Source organism: Gorilla gorilla, chromosome 7 (assembly GCF_029281585.2).
Source record: "Gorilla gorilla gorilla isolate KB3781 chromosome 7, NHGRI_mGorGor1-v2.1_pri, whole genome shotgun sequence".
In the NCBI taxonomy this organism is placed as follows: domain Eukaryota; kingdom Metazoa; phylum Chordata; class Mammalia; order Primates; family Hominidae; genus Gorilla; species Gorilla gorilla.
Window position 1 is genome coordinate 151,255,114 of NC_073231.2, and position 22,605 is coordinate 151,277,718.

The 22,605-nt window shown below is 37.3% G+C and overlaps 1 pseudogene; it reads left to right on the plus strand.

The window, feature by feature from the left end:
* The window catches only part of LOC129524106 (phosphoglucomutase-like protein 5), a 35,842-nt pseudogene extending 14,149 nt beyond the window's left edge, over window positions 1-21,693 (plus strand).
* Window positions 21,694-22,605: the final 912 nt, after the last annotated feature.

The window sequence follows — 22,605 nt, forward strand, 5'->3', positions numbered from 1 at the left end:
AGGAACAAATTTATCATGAGTCTGTCTGCGTGTTTGGGAATGCATATGCCTCACAGATGTGTCTGCAGGGGTCTGTGTGATAATGTTCATATATGTGATAGATGTGGACCCTGGGATCTGTATCTGTGTGGACCCTGGGATCTGTACATGTGTGTGAGTGACAGTGGACTAGGGTCCACTTTGCCCCCTTTTCCACGTGGGAGTTGAAGGAAATGCCCCTTAATGGCAGTAGCATCCACTTGGGTGTGTGCACCTTCTGGAGGACTGGGTGAGGTTGCCCTTCTTCCAGCCAAAGCCAGACCCTATGGTGTGGGACGTTCAGTGGGGAGCAACAGAATGCCATGGCTTGGTCCTCCCTGGGCTGTGGTCTGGATTTCACTCAGGAATGAAAGTCAGATATTGCCTGCTTCAATGCTGTAAACATAACTGAGGATAATTATGTAAGTAGACCATCTTTTCCTTGCAAGGTAGCGGTCTGCTGCATTGACAGAGGGTAGTATTTCTAGGACTTTTTCAGAGAGTAAAATGGTACTTTAAGGGATAATCTGCTATCTAAAGATGAATTGTAAATGTTGGAGGGGTTGTGGGATTCGGGGAAGACAATAGAATAATTTGTGTCATGGTTAATTTAACAAAGAGTTTTTGTTTATAGAATCTGATCTTCGGTGGATTTTAACAACCCTCTTCTTTCTTGGCTTTTCAGATAAAGAGGCAAAGCCTCAGAGAAGTTAAATGATTGATCCTATGTCAGGGGATAGAGTCAAGACTCATACCTATGCCTTTTAACTTCAAGTTGAGTGCTTTTTCTTTATACAAAAGGGCTTCCAAAAGTTGTATTTCTTTTTATCAATGACTAGATCTTGAAAGCCATACCTTTTCTGATGGCATTTATCCTGAGCTAATTGGTAGAGAGAGGGTGAACAGAAGAGAAGACACAGACACGCAGAGAAGAAGACGTGAAAACAGAGGCAGAGACTGGAGTGATGTGAACACAAGCTCGGAAATATGTGGAGGCAACAGAAACTGGAAGAGGCAAGGGAGGATCCTTCCCTAGATCCTTTCGATGAGGCAGACCCCCACTGACACCTTGATTTTGAACTTCTGGCCTCCAGAGCTATAAGGGAATAAATTTTAATTGCTTTTAGCCACCAAGTTTATGGCAATTTGTTATAGCAGCCTTGTGAAGCTAATACAAACTTCGTATTCATTTCCTAGGACTCTCATAACAAATTACCACATATTTGGTGGTTTAAAATCACAGAAATTTATTCTCTCACAGTTCTGGAGGCCAAAAGTCAAAATCAAGGTATCGGCATGGCCACACTCTGCAGATGCTCTAGGGAGAATCTGTTCCCTGCTTCTTCCAGCTTCTGGCAGCAGAATACATTCCTTGGCTTCCCGGGTGTGGCTGCATCACTCCTATCTTTGCATCTGTCTTCATATCTCCTCTTCTTTGTGTCTATTCTAGTAAGTACAAAGTGCTGCATCTTCCGTGATGGAAGTGGCCCAAATTAACCAATCTACCACCAGGTAGCTGGCTGATCATTTGGGGAATGGTACCATAAGGAGACTCAGTGTTGGTCCCTGCTGCTGGTAGAGTAGGCACTCTGCAGTGCCCATAGCCAGGTCAGCCTTGGTGAGTGAATGTCCATGTTGTTGAGCCCATGCATAGCCTTCATCCCTGCCATCACGGCCATGGTATTACAGCATTCTTGCATTGCTATAAAGAAATACCTGAGGCTGGGTAATTTACAAAGAAAAGAAGTTTCCTTAGCTCATGGTTCTGAAGGCTGTACAAGCCTGGTGCTGGCATCTCCTTGGCTTCTGGTGAGGCCTCAGGAGCTTTTACACATGGCGGATGACAAAGTGGGAGCAGGCATATCACACAGCAAGAGTGGGAGCAAGAGAACAAAAGAGAAGGTGCCACATACTTTTAAACAACAGATCTCATGTAAACTCAGAGCGAGAACACACTTATCATCAAGGACATGGTGCTAAACCATTCATGAGGGACTCGCCCCCATGATCCAAACACCTCTCACTGGGCCCCACCGCTAACACTGAGGATTACTTTTCAATATGAGATTTGGAGGAGACAAACATCTAAACCATAACAGCCACTTGGCTCATGAGCCCATTGGACAATGACAGGAATGGCTGGGGGAAAGCCACTCATTGACATCCACAGAACTGGTCATCCTATTATTAAAATCCTCCTCTGCCCAGGTCACCATTTGGTGAGTGTCCATAAGGGACACAAATATCTTCACAATTTTCCATGTCTTACCTCAGAAGCCCCATCACCCTCTCTTTCACATCTCCTCCAGTACTTATCCCCCAGTTGATAGGACCATGTCCAGCAATACCTCTTCTCTCTGGTATTGATGGGTTAATGAGCAGATCTCACATAGGTAAAATTTCCAGATATCTAGAATTTAATCTTCTGTTAATTCTCCAATTATAACTAAAGTATTTCAGGTTGAAACTTTATTCAAGTGTAATTACTCACTTTAACCTTCTTAAACAGAATGTATATTACCTTTTCAAAAATAACTGAAATTTAATAAGATAAAAATGTATCTATAATCGTTCCTACTTAATAACTTTACATGTTTATTTCTGCATTTTTATAAGTCCTTGCCCCAAAGTGGACATAATTTTATACTGTAATAGCATAAAATAATTTTGCATTTGACATTTTTGATTTGGCATTAAACTATTATTTATGTTTCTTTCGCTACTGCTTAAGAAAATGTGGGTGGTTGTAATAAATAAACCTGAAATGTAGGCAATTTTTATTGCCTTAAAAACAATAGAATGTTATTTCTCACTCACACAATAGTCCAATGAGGATGTCCCTGGTGGGCAAAGACTCTTGTCTACCAAATGGGATGGGGACTCAGTTTCCTTCCCTCTTGTGACTCTGGCATTGCCTAGAGCCACATGATTACCTGTACTGAATCTGTAGAAAGAGAAATAAGCAGTGTAGAGACGATATGTCTGTTTTCTGATATCCTCAGCCTAGAAGAAACACACATTACTTCTGTTCTTATTCTCATACTAGTTTATCACCCATTGTCCAAATGCACCATGTGGCCACACCTAGATGCAAGGGTGGGTTGGAAAATGTAGCCCCTGGCTGGGCAGCTGTTCCTCAGCATTGACTCTGTGCTATGGAAGGGCTTCCTAAGTTTTTGTGGACTGCTATCCCAGTCTGTCCCCACTATACAATCTTCATAATTTTCCCTTTAAATGGCTGAGAGAAAATTTTGAACAAAAGCTACAAACATTTTTCAGATTCTTGATTCTCCAGACTTATTACTTGAGGGCAGTGACTAAATTATATTCAGTTCTATATCAGAAGGTTCTTCCATATTGCTGGTTTCATGGTAGATACTCAATAAAATGAGTTGAATGACTACATAAATTTTAGCAAAAGCATATGGAAAATAATTTATCATGACTTTGGGTAATACTATAGGTGTAATTATTGTCCTTTCTCTTTCCTGACTTGATTAATAGCACCACTATCCATTAAGTTATTAAAGGTAGAAAGCTGAGATTATTCTTGACTCCTTTTCTCACTGGTCCAGTATTAGTTATTTATTGCAGTGTAAGAAATTACCATGAAACTTAGTGGCTTAGTTGGGGCTTGATGGGGGCTGGAGGATCCACTGCAAGATGGCTCAGTCACTTGGCTGGCAAGGTGGTGCTGGCTGTTAGCCTCCCATCTGATCCTCCTCTTTCCACTCCTGCCACTCTTCAAGGTATTTTTTCCAGAGCAGCCGTTCATCATTCATTTATTTTTTCCCATTAATTAATTCAACAGATATTTATTGTATACTTACCATATGCCAGATTTGTTCTAGGTTCTTGGAATATAGCAGTGAAAAAAAAAACAGTCCTTGGATCTTATATACAGTGGGGAAATAAACATATAATGTAGAAAATTAGATGGTAATATGCGTGAGCACATATATTTATTATTTCTCATCATTTCTATGAGACAGGAGATGGGTATTCTGGCTTGGGGACTCACATGAGGTCACAGTTACATGTTGGTATTGGTTTGGTCATATGAAGGCTTCGTGGAGGCTGGAGAATCCACTGTGAGATGGCTCAATCCCTTGGCTGGAAAGTTGGTGCTGGCTGTTGTTGGCAGGCCTTGCTTCCTCTTCACAGGGCTTCTTGAGTGTCTTCATGACATGGCGGCTGGCCTCTCCCAAAATAAGCTGTCCAAGAGAGCAGGGCAGAAGTGTCCATGTCATTTATGGCCTCACCATGGAAGTCACACACAATCACTTCTGCAATATATACTGATTACCCAGATCTGCATCGTTCAGTGTGGGAGGGGACCACAAAAAGGCACAAATGCCAAAAGGCAAGGACCATTGGGGCCATTTTGGAGGCTATTTACCACAGCCCCTCTCTTCCATATTCCAGTCCACCTGCATATTCTGTTCATCCTCCTTCCAAAAATGTATCTCAAACCAAATGACTAATTTTCATTTCTGTTGGCTCTAGCCTAGTCCAAGATTCTATCAACACTCGACTTGAAGAGTCTCCCGTCTGATATTCCTCTTTCTGCTCTTGCCCTCCTTCAAGGTATTTCTCCCAGAGAAGCCATTCATCATGCATTCATTATTCTCCATTCATTAATTCAACAAATATTTATTGTACACTTACCACATGCCAGATTTATTTTAGGTTCTTGGGATATAGCAGTGAAAAAAAGTCCTTGGGCTTTACATACAGTGGGAAAATAAATAATATGGAAAATGTTAAAGGCAACATATGTGATCCAGAAAATTATAGCAGGGTGAAGGAAATAGGAAACAATAGAAAAGTTAGGGACTTCTGGCTATAGTATTATATAGGGCTGTCAAGGGTGCTATCTCTGATTAGCTTACATTGAAACAGAAACCCAAAAGACAGTAGAGGGCAGGTATGTTAATATCTGGGCAAGTATTCTAAGCAGAGGAAAAAGAAAATGCAAGGGCCCTGAGGCCGGATCATGTTTGGTATGTTTGAGGAATAGCTGTTCTGTTCCGTTGTGGCTGGAACAGAAGAAGGAGGGCGGGAGGGTGATGGAGAATGGTACATGATGGAGGTCAGATTATGTAGGGCCTTGTAGCCTACAATGAAGACTTTGGCTTTGTTTTGGGTTGGTGGGGGACAAGGAAAGCTATTGGAATGTTTTAGTGACTTGATGTGACTTACTTTTTAATAGGACCATTTGCGCTGCTCAGCCCATGATGTTTAAAAATGCAATCAGGTCACTTCCACTGTTTAAAACCTTTCAATGGATTCTGGTTGTACCTAGAATAAAATCTAAGCTCCTTAGCTATTATTATTATATTATTATTAAAATTGACGTCCTTTATTACAGCAGTCTAATTCCTTCCTAATATGTACCTCACTAGTAACTATTATTATTATTGCTTATTTGTTTATAATCTGTCTCCTCTACTTGAAAATATGTAGCCTGGGGATCTTGTGGATTTCCATACTAAATCATCCCAAGGCCACTTTGCTTTTGAGCTGTGTGTGTGTGTGTGTGTGTGTGTGTGTGTGTGTGTTTTGATCTCTTCTGTATCTTTTTTTCCCCTGATCTCGCTGATTGTTATATTTGGTCAGTGACTGACCTCTAGCAATGATGGTGCCAGGGCAACTTTGTTGTTGAACTGTATGTTAAAGTTTGTTTTGGCTTGTTGGTTATATCAGTACTTATCAAATGAATTATCTGGGAAGAGAGGAGAGGATCTTATTAAAATACAGGTTCTTATTCGGTAGGCCTTGGGTGGGCCTTGAGGTTCTGCATTTCTTTCTTTCTCTTTCTTTCTTTTTCTATTTCTTTCTCTTTCTTTTTTCTTTCTCTTTCTTTTTCTTTTTTCTTTCTTTCTCTTTCTTTCTTTCTCTCTCTCTTTCTTTCCCTTTCTTTCTTTCCTTCATTTCTTTCTTTCCTTCCTTCCTTTCTTTCTTTCCTTCCTTCCTTTCCTTCCTTCCTTCCTTCCTTCCTTCCTTCCTTCCTTCCTTCCTTTCCTTTCTTTCTTTCTTTCTTTCTTCCTTCCTTCCTTCCTTCCTTCCTTCCTTCCTTCCTTCCTTCCTTTCCTTTCTTTCCTTCTTCCTTCCTTCCTTCCTTCCTTCCTTCCTTCCTTCCTTCCTTCAGACAGAGTCTCACTCTGTAGCCCAGGCTGGAGTGCTGTGGTGCCATCTTAGCTCACTGCAACCTCTGCCTCCCAGGTTCAAGCAATTCTCCCACCTCAGCCTCCAGAGTATCTGGGACTACAGGTGTGCACCACCATGCTCAGCTAATTTTTGTATTTTTAGTAGAAATAGGGTTTCACCACGTTGGCCAGGCTGGTCTCGAACTCTGGAGCTCAAGTGATCTGCGCACCTCAGCCTCCCAAAGTGCTGGGATTTCAGGTGGAGCCACCATGCCCAGCTGAGGTTCTGCATTTCTATCAAGCTTGCAGGTGATGCCCATGCTGCCAGCCCTTTGAGTAACAAGGGGGCTTTATTACTGAGCTTGGCTGAACATTGGAATCATCTGTGGAGCTTTAAAACTACTAATGCTGGGCTCTCAACCCCAGAGATTACAATATCATCAGTCTAGAATGCAGTTTGAGTACTAGGATTTTAAAAAGTTTCATAAGTGATTCTATTTTGTAGAAATATTGAGAACTACTAGATTGGATGATATTGAATCCAATTTTAAAACAAGATGTAGCAATAAATGTTCTTCAGCACTGTGTTGCTGACTTTTTAGAAAGTCAGTTTTGTAGCTCTAGAAAGAATCTGGCTGCATCCATGGATGACCTCCAGATCTCCGCTTAGCATGACTGGGTTATTTCTCCAATGTCTCCAGCACACGCTGTCACTTAACAGCAGAAAGAGAATTCCTACTTTCAGGAGAAAAGTCATTCCTGAAGATTACAGTTAAAATATGCCCACAGATGATGAGGTTGTAGTAAATCAGTCCCCTTGCTCTCTGAGCTTGTTCTAAGTTACAGGAAGCAGAAGAAGCAGAGAAGCACTCCATTTCTTTTTTCTTGTAATCTCTAGCATGTTCACATGCGTAGTTTCTGAGTCAGTAGCAAACTAAGAACTTCTTGTGTGATTCAAGCTAACCCCTCGATTATCAGAAGCAGATGTTTCAAACAACTGAAGATCAATGAGGCATATCCTATTTACAGGTTAATAATTGACTACTAGATGCAGGTGCACCAAATGGTCTTAGAGACATTAGATAGGAGAGACAATGTCAGTGCTCCCCCTACCCTGCCTCCCCTAATCTAAAGCCTACTCTGTTTCTTTTATCAAGTGATTGGCTGTATGTTAACAGAGCCTAGGGCACTTTCCTGTTGAAATGCCTTTAATCCCAAGCAACTGGATTGATTTTTTTTTTTTGGGATGGTTTAGATTGGACGACTGATTATTGGACAGAATGGCATCTTGTCGACACCTGCAGTCTCCTGCATTATCAGGAAGATCAAGGCAGCTGGTGGAATCATTCTAACAGCCAGCCACTGCCCTGGAGGACCAGGGGGAGAGTTTGGAGTGAAGTTTAATGTTGCCAATGGAGGTATGTGGTTCAGTATATGCCTTAATAATCATGATTTCGTTCCTCTTATATTATTATAGTCTCACAGTGACCCTTTGATGATAGACAAGCAAGGTGCAGAGGACCTAGCTCAGAAAAATTTAGTGAGGTGCCCAAAGTGATCCAACAAAGAAGTGGCATGATGGGTTCATGAACCCATTTGGGTGGTCTCTTGGTCCCCTGTACTCTTCAGCATAAACTATTGAATAGTTGATGCTTATCTGATATGGAAGGACTCTGAATTTTAACATTAAAACATACCCTGAAGGTCGTTGTCTAAATGACAATTACCCTCATTTTACACATGAACAAATCAAAGGCCTGAGAGGCTGAGTTACTGCTGAAGGCCACAGGGTTGATCAGGGTCAGATTAATGATTTTTAGCCCAAATCCTGGGCTCTCTTTTTCCTACAGTGTTGACTTTCTCTCAAAATCACAGAATTGTTTCACTTTTTCTTATATTCACAGCAATTTATAGTTTGGGGGTCCTTAGTGGAGGGGGTGGGATATATGTATGGAGTAAATTTCTTTTAAAAATTGAACACACAAAAAAATAGGGAGAATAAGAAATAGATAACATGTACCCATTATCTTGTTTTTCTATTTTGCTTATCTTTTTTTTCTGAAGAATTTTAAAGCAAATTATAGCACAAGAACATTTCGCACCCAAATATTTTTGTATGCATCTCTTAAAAAGAAAGACATATTGCTGCATGACTGTGCTAACATACCTAACAATAATAACATTAATTCTCCAATATCACCTGAAAACTAATCTATAGTCAAATTTTTCAATAATCCCCAAAATATTATTATTTATAGCTGTTTTATTCAAATCAGGATACATCTAAGGATGCCATGCATTTGCTTGGCAAGTCTCTTAAATCTCTTTTAATCTAGAACACTGAGTTTGCATGAATGTGGGTAGGAGCCAAATTTTAACCAGCAACAGTTACCATGATAAATTATTCCTCATCCCAGGCAAAGCAGTGCATTCTGAAGGGAAAACTTATTATCTATCCCTCCTTGTAGACGTTTTACACGTTATCCAAACAAGAAAGTGTATTCATGTTGAATATTTAAAAAACAATATTGTAACCACAAAGCAGAAAACTAAACTACCAAACCACAAAGGTAGACAACAATAGAGGAAGAAGAGAACAAATTATCTACAAAGTAACCAGAAAACAATTAGCAAAATGGCAGGAGTAAGTCTTTTACTATCAATAATAACCTTGCTGGTACATGGGTTAAACTGTCCAATCAAAAGATACAGAATGGCTGAGTGGATCAACAACAAGATCCAACTAGATGCTGCCTACAAGAGACCCATTTTTAAACTTTAAGAATAGGCATATACTGAAAGTAAAGGGATAGAAGGAGCTATTCCATGAAAACAGACAGTTACCAAAAGAGAGCAGGGATGCCTATACTTATATCAGATAAAACAGACTTCCAGTAAAAAGCTGTTCCAAGAGACAAAGAAGGTCATGATTTAATGATAAAGAGGTCATCTTATCAAGAGGACATAACAATTGTAAACATATATGCATCCAAAATTGAAGCACTTAAATATGTAAAGCAAATATTAGTGGACATGAAGGAAGAAATATACAGCAATATAACACTAATAGGGGACTTCAGTACTCCACTTGCAACAATGGAGAGATCAACCAGACAAAAAATTAACAAGACAACACTAAATTTGAACTATACTTCAGACCAAATGGACCTACCAGACCTACATTCATCCAACAACAGCAGAATATACATTCTTCTCTAGCATACATAGAACATTCTCCAGGATAGACCATATGTTAGGCCACAAAATAAACCTTAACAAATTCAAAAAGATTGAAATCATGTCTAGTATTGTTTCCAACCACAATGGTGTGAAGCTAAAAATCAATAACAGGAGGAATCTTGGAAAATTTACCAATATGTGGAAATTAAACAACATGCTTATGATGAACTAATGGGTCAAAGAAGAAATCAAGAGGGAAATTAAAAAATATTTTGAGATTAATGACAATGGAAACACAATGTATCAAAACCTACAGTATGCAGCAAAGTCAGTTCTAAGAGAGAATTTTATAGCAATAAATGCCTAGATTAAAAAAGGAAAAAGATCTAAATAAGTAGACTAACATTATGCCTCAAGGAGCTAAAGAAAGAACAAACTAAACCCAAAGTGAGCAAAAGGAAGGAAATAATGAAGATCAGAACAGAAGCAAATAAAATGTAGTATAGTAAAACTATAGAAAATATAAATAAAATCAAAAGTTGGTTCTTTGAAAAAATAAAATCTACAAACTCCTAGCTAGATTCACTAAAAAAAGCAGACTCAAATAAATAAAATCAGAAATGAAAGTGGAGACATTGCAATAGACACCTCAGAAATAAAAATGGTCATAAGGGATTATTATGAACAATTTTATGCCAACAAATTGGAGGACCTAGAAGAAATGGATAAATTTCTCGAAAAACTAACCCATCAAGATTGAATTGGGAAGAAACAAAAAGTTTGAACACTCCAACAACAAATAAAGAAATTGAAGAAGTGATTAAAAACTTTCCAAAATAGAAAAGCCTAGGACCAAATGGCTTCATGGCTGAATTTTATCAAACATTCAAAGAATAATTATTACCAACACTTCTTAGACTCTTCCAAAAATTACAGCTACAGGGAATACTTCCAAACACATTTTGTGAGGCCAGCATCACCTTGATACCTAAAGCCAGACAAACATATTGTAAGAAAATAAAACCACAGGCCAATATCTCTGATAAATATTGATGAAAACCAAATTCAACAACACATTAAAGAAATATGAATCATGGCCAAGTGGGATTTATCCCTGACATGCAAGACTGGCTAAACAGAATGAAAGATAAAAACCACATGATCATCTCAATTGGTGCAGGAAAGGCATTTTACAAAGTTCAGCATTCTTTCTTAACAAAAACTCTTAACACTTTAGGTATAGAAGGAAAGTTTCTCAACATAATAAAGGCCGTTTATAAGAAACCCACAGCTAACATCATAATCCATTGGGGACAACTGAAAACTTTTCCACAATTTAGCACATGGCAGGGATGCTCACTCTTGCTATTTCTATTCAACATAGTTTTGGAAGTACTAGCAAGAGCAATCAGACAAGAAAAATAAATAAAAGTCATCCAAATTGGAAAGGAGAAAGTAAAATAATCTCTATTTACAGATGATATGATCCTATATATAGAAAATTCTAAAGATTCTACACATGCACACACACACACACAAACACACACACAAATTTTTAGAACTAATAAATGAATTCAATAAGTTGCAGGATACAAAATCAACATACAAACATCAGTAGCATTTCTATACATAAATAATGACCCAGCTGAAAATAATCAAGAAAACAATGCCATTTATGATAGCATCAAAAAAATACTTAGGAATAAATTTAACCAAGGGGTGAAAGTATACTGAAAACTATAAAACATTGATTGAATAAGACACAAATAAATAGATATCCTGTGCTCACTGATCATGGATCAAAAACATTAATATTATTAAAACATTCATACTACCAAAAACAATATACAGATTTAACACAACCCCTATCAAAATTTCAATAACATTCTTCATGGAAATAGAAAAGCAATACTAAAATTTGTATGGAGCCACAAAAAACCAAAGCAATGTTGAGGGAAAAAAAGTTGGAGGTACCACACTTGCTGATTTAAAATTATATTACAAAGCTAAAGTAAAACCAAAACAGTATGATACTGGCATAAAAACAGAAACGTAGACCAATGGAACAGAATAGAGAGCCCAGAAATAAATCAAGACATATATAGTCAACTAATTTTGGAGCAGGGCACCAAGAGGACACAATGGAGAAAGAAAAAAACCTCTTCAATAAATGGTGCCTGGGAAAACAAAAATGTAAAAGAATGAAATTGGACCCTTATCTTACACTATACAGAGAAATAAACTCAAAATGAATAAAAGAACTAAATATAAGATCTGAAACCATAAAAATCCTAGAAAAGAACATAGGGAAAAAGTTATTTGACATTGGCCTTGGCAATGATTTTTTGGATATCACATCAAAAGCTCGGGCTACAAAAGCAAAAACAAATAAATGGGACTACCTCAAATTAAAAAGCTTTTTAGCTTTCCATTTTTCATTTATTTATTTTATACACTTTAAAATCTCTGGGCATTCTTTTTTAGCATCTTAAAATTTATTTTTATATGAGTGCCTGTAGATTTGCCGTATCCTTTAAAAAACAATTATTTTAATATATATTATAATTGTACATATTTTCAGTGTGCATATGGTGAAAGTCATTGGAGTGGAAGATATCAAGGAGCTTGGAAATTGAAAAGGAATTCAGAAGTTGTTGATGAACTCTGAAGTTATCAGCATGGATGGTTGAATGGCATCACAGACAACTATCTAGAGAGACAGTACTTGCTTTACTTTTGGAAATCAGTGTGCCGGCATTAAAACTCAGGGACTTGAAAATGACGGACACAGCCAAAGAATATAGTATGGGGCCTGGGGTGTAGGGAGTGGAGGGAGATATTCATGCATTCTATAATCTGGCAAGCATAAAATAATGCAAAAACGAAACAAGACTACCTATTCTTTAAGTTTTGTGAAGGGTAAAAAATGGTAAGGAGTGAAGCAAAGGGCTATGTTTATTTCTTTGAGGTCTTCACTTTTCCCACACAACAAGAAAATTGTTGGTAAAATCTTCTGGGCTGTCTTCTCTCCCACTTACTAGAATAGGACTATTGCTATTCTTTTTTATGAGCATTTATTGGAATAAAGTGATGGTGCTACACTCTAAGGCAGCGTTGTCCAACAGAAAAATATTGTGAGTCACATACATACTGTACATTTTTAGTAGCCACATTAAAAAAGTGAAAAGAAACAAGTGAAATTCACATTGTGTTTTATTTAAACTACTATATCTAAAATATTATTATACCATGTCATCAATATAAAAATTATTAATGCAATCGATTGCATTTTCTACTAACTCTTCAAAATTTGGTGTGCGTTTACAATTGCAGCACACCTCAACTTGACTAGCCACATTTTAAGTGCTCAACAGCTAAATGTGACTAGTAACAATTGTATTGGACAATGCAGTTCTAAGGATTGAGATATTTTAAAAATCAAGAAACAATTTTTGTTCAGTAGAAAGTTACAGTATAGTTGACAAGTAAGATTCATACAGAAAGCTATCTATACATCTAGCAATCACTTATACTTTAGATCTTTCAATCTACTTATTTGTTTCTCAACCTTGTTGCAAAAAAAAAAAAATCTGAAATGGCTTGCATTAAGATATACAGGGTAAAAAAAAAAAAAAAAAAAGCAAAACCCCAAAAGGTGAACAAGTATTGATTTCATGTTCAATTTATTTAAAGTCTAATACTACTTGTCAATTTGGCCTTCCGAGGAAATGTATCATATATTTTTAGTTGAGCTTCATTTTAGAAGTGACTAGAGATTGTGAGTTGGGGAAAATAATTAACTTACCCTGCTAAGCTCACACATCAATTAGGTAGCAGAGCTGGGAATAGAAAGCATAGTTTCCTCTTCTAGATGCACTGGGGAAGCTGCATGGAAATCTGGAATCCCTCACTTCTGTCAAATGCATATCCTGTTTGTGTCTCATAACCTGAATAAAGCTGATTGAGTAACCAGGTTTCCCTGGCAGGTGTGAAACTATTTTTAGGAAAGATGTGTCATTGCTTAGAAGTGGATTAAAACAAACAAACAAACATATGGGTTGTTAGTCTACATAGAACAGGTGAGGCTGATCAAATTTCCCCCATAGTGGATGAGTACAGTATAAGAAATATCAAGGCTAATTGAACTGTGAATCATTGATCATTGTTTAGAGAACAAATGAATCTTTCTCTGCCTGGTGGAGGAGGATGGTAACATTTCACTGCTTGAAACTCACGAGACTTTTAAAAACATGTATTTTTGGTGTTCAAATTTTAGGTCCTGCACCCGATGTTGTCTCAGACAAAATCTACCAAATCAGCAAAACGATTGAGGAATATGCTATATGTCCTGATCTCTGAATCGACCTATCTCGACTAGGAAGACAAGAATTTGACCTAGAGAACAAATTCAAACCATTCAGAGGTAACAGAGATTTTATTTTGAAGAAGTCAGAGTAACTATGTGGATGGGGCTGACTGGTTTCTGTAGGGAAGTAAACTCATGAAAATTATTGCATTGTTAATCTCAGGGGTGACTCGATAAATGTGTGTAAACTTAATATGGTGTAGAGAGAAGACATGAGAGCAGCCAAGATATTCAGAACTGGAAACTTTCAAAAACCACTTCCCAAATTCGATATCATTTTCAACATAGGAAAAGTTTTATGGTTGACTTCATTATAGCATTCCAAAAATAGGTTGTGAATTGCCAAAACTTGTCTAAGCAATTAAGGTGAAGATGCTGGAATGCCTTAGTTAAGAAGAAACCTAACAAGTCAATGGGTTATTAAATTTCTCATGAAAGGTAGGAGTTTCTTTTCCAAGACATAATCAAGCTTGGAATAATTACGCATCAGCTTATTGAATGCATAATTATTGATCACCTGCCCTATACCAAGCACCGTGTTAGGAGATTTTACAAAGGAATTCAGTAACTACCAAATATATTTAGGCAAGTGATTCAAAAATTAAAGAACCAAAATGAGATTGTCAAAAATATTATCTTATATTGTAAAGCAAATATAACTTCTACAGTATTCAGAAGATAGCTTTTTGTTTTATAGATTAATTTTAGACCATATGACAACAACATTAATAACATGTATGTATACAACATTTTCCCCCTATATTTTATCATATTGCTTTTTCCTAGAAGGCATAGAATAGCAATAGATCTAACATGTTTTACTTTTTTAGTGCTTCTATAAGCTTGAATGCAGTTTGTGTTAAGATGGTATCCTCATTTTAGAAGTAATTTAACTTAGCCCAAAAGAGGAAATACCTGGTTTGTGTCCATGTGATATTTTAGGAATAGAGAAAAGATTAAAATGGATTGTGTGGGGGTCACAGTATTTGCCCAATGTTACCAAATCTTTCTTGAGAAGTTTTGAGTCAGTTGTTTGCTTAGGTAATGAGCAGAAATTTACAGAGAGCCATGATACTCACTGGAAGCAGCAGGGCCTGCTTTTGCTAATCTAGCTGGGAGAATGCATAGGCATATGTGTGCACACGCATGGGATGGCTGGACAATTAAAGGCAAGGGGTACATTATATTAAGCAAAATGATTTCAATACGCTGATTACATATGGTTGGAAGGACTAGGCTTATTTTTGGCATCTTCACAATTTTTATAGTTGTCCAAGAGACCCGAATCTTCGTGGGCTCTCATTCAGGCTCATTGCTGCAGCCACATTGCTAGTTGAACGAGTTTTCTAAAAATGTTACTGATACCAGGAGATAGGTAGAGGGATTCCCTGGCTTCCAAGAATTTGGAGATAATCGTTTGGGATAATTTATGTGCTGTATTCTTGCTGGTTCAAGTGTTGAGCAAAGCTTGAGTTAATTAGGAACAAATAATTTCTTTGCATTTCACTTTAAAGTGTCAAGAGCATGAACTATATGATGTGAACTTTCAATTTTTACTGACTTCTTGTTCCCTCGTTTTTCACATTTGTTTGGTACTGTGTGTTACCTATTGTAAATACCAAATGTATTTAGGCAAGTGGTTCAAGAATTGAAGAGCCAGAATGAAATTGTCAAAAACATTATCCTATAATGTAGAGTGAGTAAAACTTCCAAAGTACTCAGGGCATAACCTTTTGTCTTACAGATTAATTTTTTTATGGCGGTAAAATATACATAACCAAATTTACCATTCTAACCATTGTCAGGTGTACACTTTATACAGGTTAATTTTTAATTACTTCATAGATTATTATGCTCCTCATGTAAAAAGATAATTTAAAAGTATCCATGTTACAAATATAATTATATTTGAATGAACACATAGATTACATTGACTTAAGTGTAAGAAAAAATATTTTTAGATATGTATTTGATCAGATGAAGGGATAATATTATATGGCATATTAAGATCTCATCCATTAAATATCACACCTGGATTTACTAAAAATTATTGAAAGTGGGTTGGTAATATCTTCAGTGCAAGTTTAAAAGTATTTCAGGGTTTCAAAGTAGTATGTATTTGAAAAATCTGAAAACAATATACATAAGTTTCAAAATTTAGCTAAGAATTTAAAAAAGCAGGGCTCCTGGACAAATTTTAGCACCTAAAGAATTGATTTACTACTTCTTGGAAAAGTACTTTCTGAGCATTAATTATACACTGATTGACAAGTATGAAAAATGTATTCTGAGCTTTTTGGTATGTCACATAAATGAATAAAACTTTTTGGATTCTTGGTTACTGGGTGGTGCTAGATACTGGAAAGCATTTGTGTTTAATGAGAACTTCTAGATATTTGCCATTCACTTGGAAATTGGGTGCTAGATTGGGCATGAATGAGATTTCACGCAAACCCAGGAATATATTCATCCCCAATTCTGCACTCGAATCTGGTAGGCACAATGGCATTAGGAAAATAGGGGTCACTACTGTGGTCACTTGCTGATTTGTTTCATACCAGCTGAGTCAGTCTTTGGCCAGCCCCCACAAGAAAGGCAACTGGATATGCCAAAATGCCTCTAAACATTGAGATGTGTGCTGTGTGCATTTTTTTGGGAGGGGAAGTGGGAGCAGGAGTAACAGGGCACATTTTTATCTTAATTTATTCTTGTGGTTGATATTTTCCTTGCAAAGAAGAATTTATAACTTGGTATCATTTATACCCATTGAGCACCTGAAAAGCTTGTAGTATCTTGATTGTGCCCTGATTTGTGATTTTTGTCAACAAATGGGCACTTCGCTTCCCACATCATGTGTAGGGATATGATGGGCTTGTGACCAGAATTTCATGCTGTTAAGGTAGTGATTCTTTTTATGCTTCCAAGTATCTTTCATGGGTACAGTCAATGACATTTTCCTTTGTTTTTCTATCTTTAGTGGAGATAGTGGACCCAGTAGATATCTATCTTAACCTCCTTCGGACCATCTTTGACTTTCATGCCATCAAGAGTTTGCTGACTGGGCCCAGCCAACTGAAGATTCGCGTTGACGCAATGCATGGAGGTAAGCTTGTGATTTTCTCCAAATCAGTGGGCAGGAAATATTGAGACCTCTACACCTGTTGGGTTTCAGAGGTTAAGAGGAAAGTTGGATTCATAGATATTCACACAACATGAGTATGTTCAGATATTTGGAATGCTCTGGAAAACTTCAGGACCCTTATTTCTGTGTTTGGATGTAAATGAAAACAAAAGTTGAACAAATGAGTTTGAGGCTATGCATGTTCAAGTGTGGAGTATAGTAAAACTTATTTATTTGATCATATGCATGGCATAGTTTAAACAGTCAAATAAATAGTTCAAGATTTATTGTGAAAAAAATCTGTACCCAACTCCTATCTTCCCCCAATTTGTTACCTTCCAGAGTTAAATTTTTCCATTTTTTCAGCTGTTTCTTTTTGTATTTATCTCCCTATCATTAAATATTATGAATATACAGACCCTTGTTGATTTTTCAGTTTTGAGTATTACTGAATTCATACTACAGGAACTGGAGCTGCAGCTCTTTTTCACCCTCTCCACCCACCACCCACCTCTCCACCCACCCTTTCCACCCACCAGTTAGGGAATCCTAGCATGCTTCCCTCATTATATCATCAGTTTGGTAAGATCATTGTCTAGTGTTTACATTACCACAACACTGCTGAGCCATGCAATATGCTATAATTATATTCCCTTTACAGTACAACTTTTTGATTTCCTTGGAAACAGCAGTTATCTTGTTTTCTCATTGCTTGCTTTTAATCAAGTATGTTTACCACTCTTAATCCTCAAGCTCTCCACTAGTGTCTAAATCTTCCTTCACTTCATTTTCCTGGATACTTTGATCTGCCCCACTCTGCCCTGGTTGCTCTCTGAGCATGCTGTCATCATGAAATCTCCCTTTATCACCATGGTAGTAATTCTTTTTACACATCTCCTATGTTAAATGTCCTGTCCCCTGGTTTCTTTGTCTGACACCTTGATTTACTCGTACATTTTGGAGGAACACATTCTCCAGGAACTCAGTGAGAGAAAGCTCATGGTAGGTAAATATTTTGTGTATTGTATATCTGAAAAGGCCTTTTATTCTACACTTGCCCTTGATTAATATTTGACTGATATGGAAATCTAAGTTGGATATTATTTTTCTTCAGAAGTTTGAGGGCGCATTTCTCTACTGTGTTATAGCTATTATATTAAACTTGAGAAATCCAGTGCTATTTTGATTTTTAATCCATTGTCTTTCCTTTTTCTTCTCTGGAAGCTTTTAGGACCTTTGACTTATCTTCAGTGTTCCTCTGTTTTACAATAATGGATCTTAGTGTGGGACTCTATCTTTATTATATCGGACACCTGATGGACCCTTTCAGTCTGAACACTTGTGTCCTTTAATTCTGGAAAAGTTTTTGAATTACTATTTAGTAACCATTCTGGTTATTTTTACTACTGAATCGATCCTTTAATTATTCTATTTCCCCTTCTCCTCCCCAGTTTTTCATCTCTTTATTTTGTTCTACTTTCTGGGAAATTTCCTTAACTTTATCTTCCAGTCCTTTAGTTCTACCATTATATTTTTAATTTCCCAAAACTTTTGTTTGTATTTTCCAAAGATTCTCTCTTGTAAAAACACATCCTAGTTATGTTTCATGGATACCATAGCTTTTTAAACTTAGGTTTACTGAGGTATAATTTATACACAGTAAAACTCACTCCTGGTAGATATACAGTTTGATAAGATTTGACGAATATATACAGTCATGTAACCACTATCACAATCAAGATTGAATATTTCCATCACCCCAAAGAGTTTTTTGCAGCCCTTTGTAGTCAAACCTCTTCCCTTATCCCCAGCCCCTGGCAACCACTCATCTGCTTTCTGCTCCCATAGTTTTGCATTTTCCAGAAAGTTATATAAATGGAAGCATACAATATGTCACCTTTTGCTTCAAGCTTCTTTCACTCAGCATAATAATTTTGATATACATTCTTGGTGTTGCATGTATCAGTAAGTTGTTCCTTTTACTGCTGAGTACAATTTTATTGTGTTGTCGATATATCACCATTTGTTTATCCATTCACTGGTTAATGAAAATTAGATTTCTTTTTCTTCTAGTTGTTGGCTATTGTAAAGAAAGATACTGTGAACATTCGTGAACAAGTCTGTATGTTTTCATTTGTCTTGGGTAAACAGCTAGGAATGGGATTGCTGAGTCATATGATACGTGTATGTTTACCTTTATAAGCAATGGCCAAATCATTTTCCAAAATGCCTGTTCCATTTGCACCACTGGCAATGTATGAGGGCTCCAGTTTATCTGTATCTTCACCAATACTTGGTACTGTCAGTCTTTTCCATTTTAGCCATTCTACTCTATCTTGTTAATCTCTATTAGGATATTACTGATATATTTTAAAAAGTTTTCTTCTCCCTGTATAATTTTTGTTTCCTCCAGGTTTCTCTTTACTTTTTGTTTATTTTCACCTCATCTCAAATACATTCCTCAAAATTTTGGTGATCCTTGGCTTTCTGGCATATTTAAGAATGAGGCACTAAAAATCTGCTGGGAGCTCTGAGCCTGCTGTGGGTCTTCTCCATGGGCCTTACTCTAAGGGCTTCTGGCTAGGCTGTTCTGTTCTTTCTTGTTGGGCTGATCGTATTCCTCAGGAAAAGAACTTTCAGGTTCTTGCCTTAGCATTATCTGGCCTACAGGGAAGACAGCTTTGCTTTTTTTCCAAATAGTATGAGCAATGTTTCTGGGTTTCAGCCTCATTGCCTGGTTTATACTGTATGTCCATCTTTGAATCAATTGCTCTGGCTAGAAGATGGAGGACGCTGACTGCGCAGACCTAGGTCACCTCCTTAGCCTTGGGGAGGTGGGATTTAGCCATACCCAGACCCCATGAACTGAGATGGGGAAGGGAGTTTTTCTCCAATAGAAATCCCAAATGCTGTATCCAGAGGAAGAGGAAATGTGTGCTGGGCAGGCACAATCAAGAGATGTTCACTATTGGAGGATTGTGTGTTGTATTGGTGGAAAATAAGTGGAAAGCAATATCTTTCAGATATTTCAGCTAGGAGGATTACATGCTGTTCCACAAGTGTACCTTATGTTCTACCTCAGGCTCTGTTCCCTTGCTCATAATGTTCCTTCGATTTAGATGGGCTTCCCACTCCAAACCCAAACACTTGCCAACTTTATATTATTCCGTCAAGTTCCACCAGAAATGCTGCTTCTTCCTTGAAGCCTTATGTGTGGTTATTGCTTCTCTGAAGCCGTTGGATATAATTATTTCATCAATGTGCATTGTTTAGTCTTACCACTGCAGTCATTCATTTGCAGCTTTGACTCATCCCACTACTAGATTACAATCCCAGGAATGTAGAAACTATGTGCTTTGCATCCCTTCAATATGATCCCTTCATTTCCTAGCAGAGCAGCTCCATATTGCATACTCCATAATGTTCATTGAACTGGAAAATACTATTCCTTGGCATGTATTTTGGTAAAATGTGCTTGTTTTTATATGCTTCAGTGGTTTATAGTGTTTAATTATATACTTGGCAGAGTCCAAATGATTGCAGAGACAAAGAACATTGCTAGAGCCCTTTAATGCTTTTGCATATATTCAGCTAAAGCTTTTAATACATGAAAAGCAACAGGCAATGAATCATTATTATGTAGCTGATTTCTTCCTGGCAACCTTTTAGAAAAATTTCAGGTGAAAAAATGTATGTAACTAGATGATTGAATACATCTTCTGTATTCCTACCACAGTAACTGGCACATAGTAGATGCTCAATAAATAGTAGTTCAAGCAAATATTGTTCTATATTGTATCTTTAAAACGATTGTAAATTTATATTTTTCTTCTGGGTTATTAAATCGTGTTTCCTGTACTATTCAGAACAAAATACTCTGGGGAGAAGGTTCTGCAAATATTTAATATTGCTGTGTATCTATTTTTAGTTATGGGACCTTATGTGAGAAAAGTTCTGTGTGATGAGCTGGGGGCCCCAGCCAATTCTGCAATAAACTGTGTTCCCCTGGAAGACTTTGGAGGGCAGCACCCTGACTCAAACCTGACATATGCAACGACTCTTCTGGAAGCAATGAAAGGAGGAGAATATGGATTTGGAGTTGCATTTGATGCTGATGGGGTAAGTAGGAAAGCTCTCTGTCTGCTGACCCTTTGATCATATAATGAGCCATGCACTGGAAAGCAGAGAATTAATGAACACATCTGGAGCTAACATGTATGGGGCATGTGTGCCCTAACTGGCTCTGCATCTGCCCTTCTGTTTAATGACTAAGTATTGCAATTAAATAACGATTACTTTTCTTAGTTCCAGATTTATGTTATGGCATACAAAGGTTGTTTATTTAAAAATATATATTATTCAATAAATCTTTATTTATGGCTGATGTTGTTGAAAGCACCAAGTTAAGAAATCAGCTATTTCTGCAAGAACCAGTGTTCTCTATTATGTTTGGGAGAAAGAAAGAGTTAGGTATTTAGGGGCTTCTAAAGCTTGAGCCACATTTCAACAGGTGGAACATATTCCTGGTGTGTCAAGATTCTGGGCCCTTGGTACTCAGAGATTTCGAAGAATGTTTCCCATGTTCTCTTTGGCCTCATTCAAGTTGTTAGATTGTTAAATATAAGATGGCAGTAAAGTGGATTGTGATGATTATGGGAATGGGCTGCTAGCAGATGCTTCTGTCCGATCATTTTTATGCATTCCTTCCTACAGGACCGTTATATGATCCTAGGCCAAAATGGCTTCTTTGTGAGCCCTTCTGACTCCCTGGCCATCATTGCTGCCAACCTCTCTTGCGTCAGATGGGGGTCCGCGGGTTTGGGAGGAGTATGCCAACCAGCATGGCCCTGGACAGGTAAGCAAGGATGTCACCGTGAAAACTTTATGGTAGACCTTTGGCGTCGATGTCTCCTTTGTTAGTTGCTGGCGCTTATTCTCCCCTGCTCCATTAGGGAATGCGTTGAAAGCAAGGGAACACGGTATAGTGTACTGGGTAGAAGCTGGAGAATCAGGTGACCTGAGCTTAATTCTTGGTTCTGCCACTTACTAGCTGTGGGAATTTAGACTTATTTAGTCTCTGTGCCTCAGTTTTCTTATCTGTAAAATGTGAATAATAATAGTGGTATCTTTATATGGATTGTCATGAAGTACAAATGAGGTGCTTCATGTAGAACATTTAACATGGTTCCTGGTACATAGTAAGTACTACATAAATATTTAGCAACAGAACTTATTAACCTGAAAGTATGTATGTATAAGTGAGGGAAAAAAAGCATGGGTTTTGAGGTCAGATTATATTATGTTCAAATGCTAACTTATAGCCTTATTAGTGCTGTACAAATAGAAAAATGATACTTCATAGGTTTATTGTAAGAATGAAACGAGACAGTGCATGGAAAATACCCAACAAGAGGTTCACTCAGTAGGGCTCTAACTAACCCTATTAGGTTTCATTCTTCTTGCTCTATCCATCCCTCTTGTCTATCACCCTATATTATAAAACATTGAATTTCAGAGTCTGACATTTTCAACCAGCACGTGTTATTATAGAAACAGTGTATGTGCCTGGTGGAAAGTTAGAAAACACAAATAAGAGAATGTAAACATCATATCCCCTACCTTGGGTTACCTATGTTAATAGAAAAACTTATATTCCTTACTGTATCTCTTTCTATACATATACGTTATACACATATAATTAAAATACATAATATAATATACATAATATATATACATATATAATTTATTTGCCTGTGATAATACCAAAGACA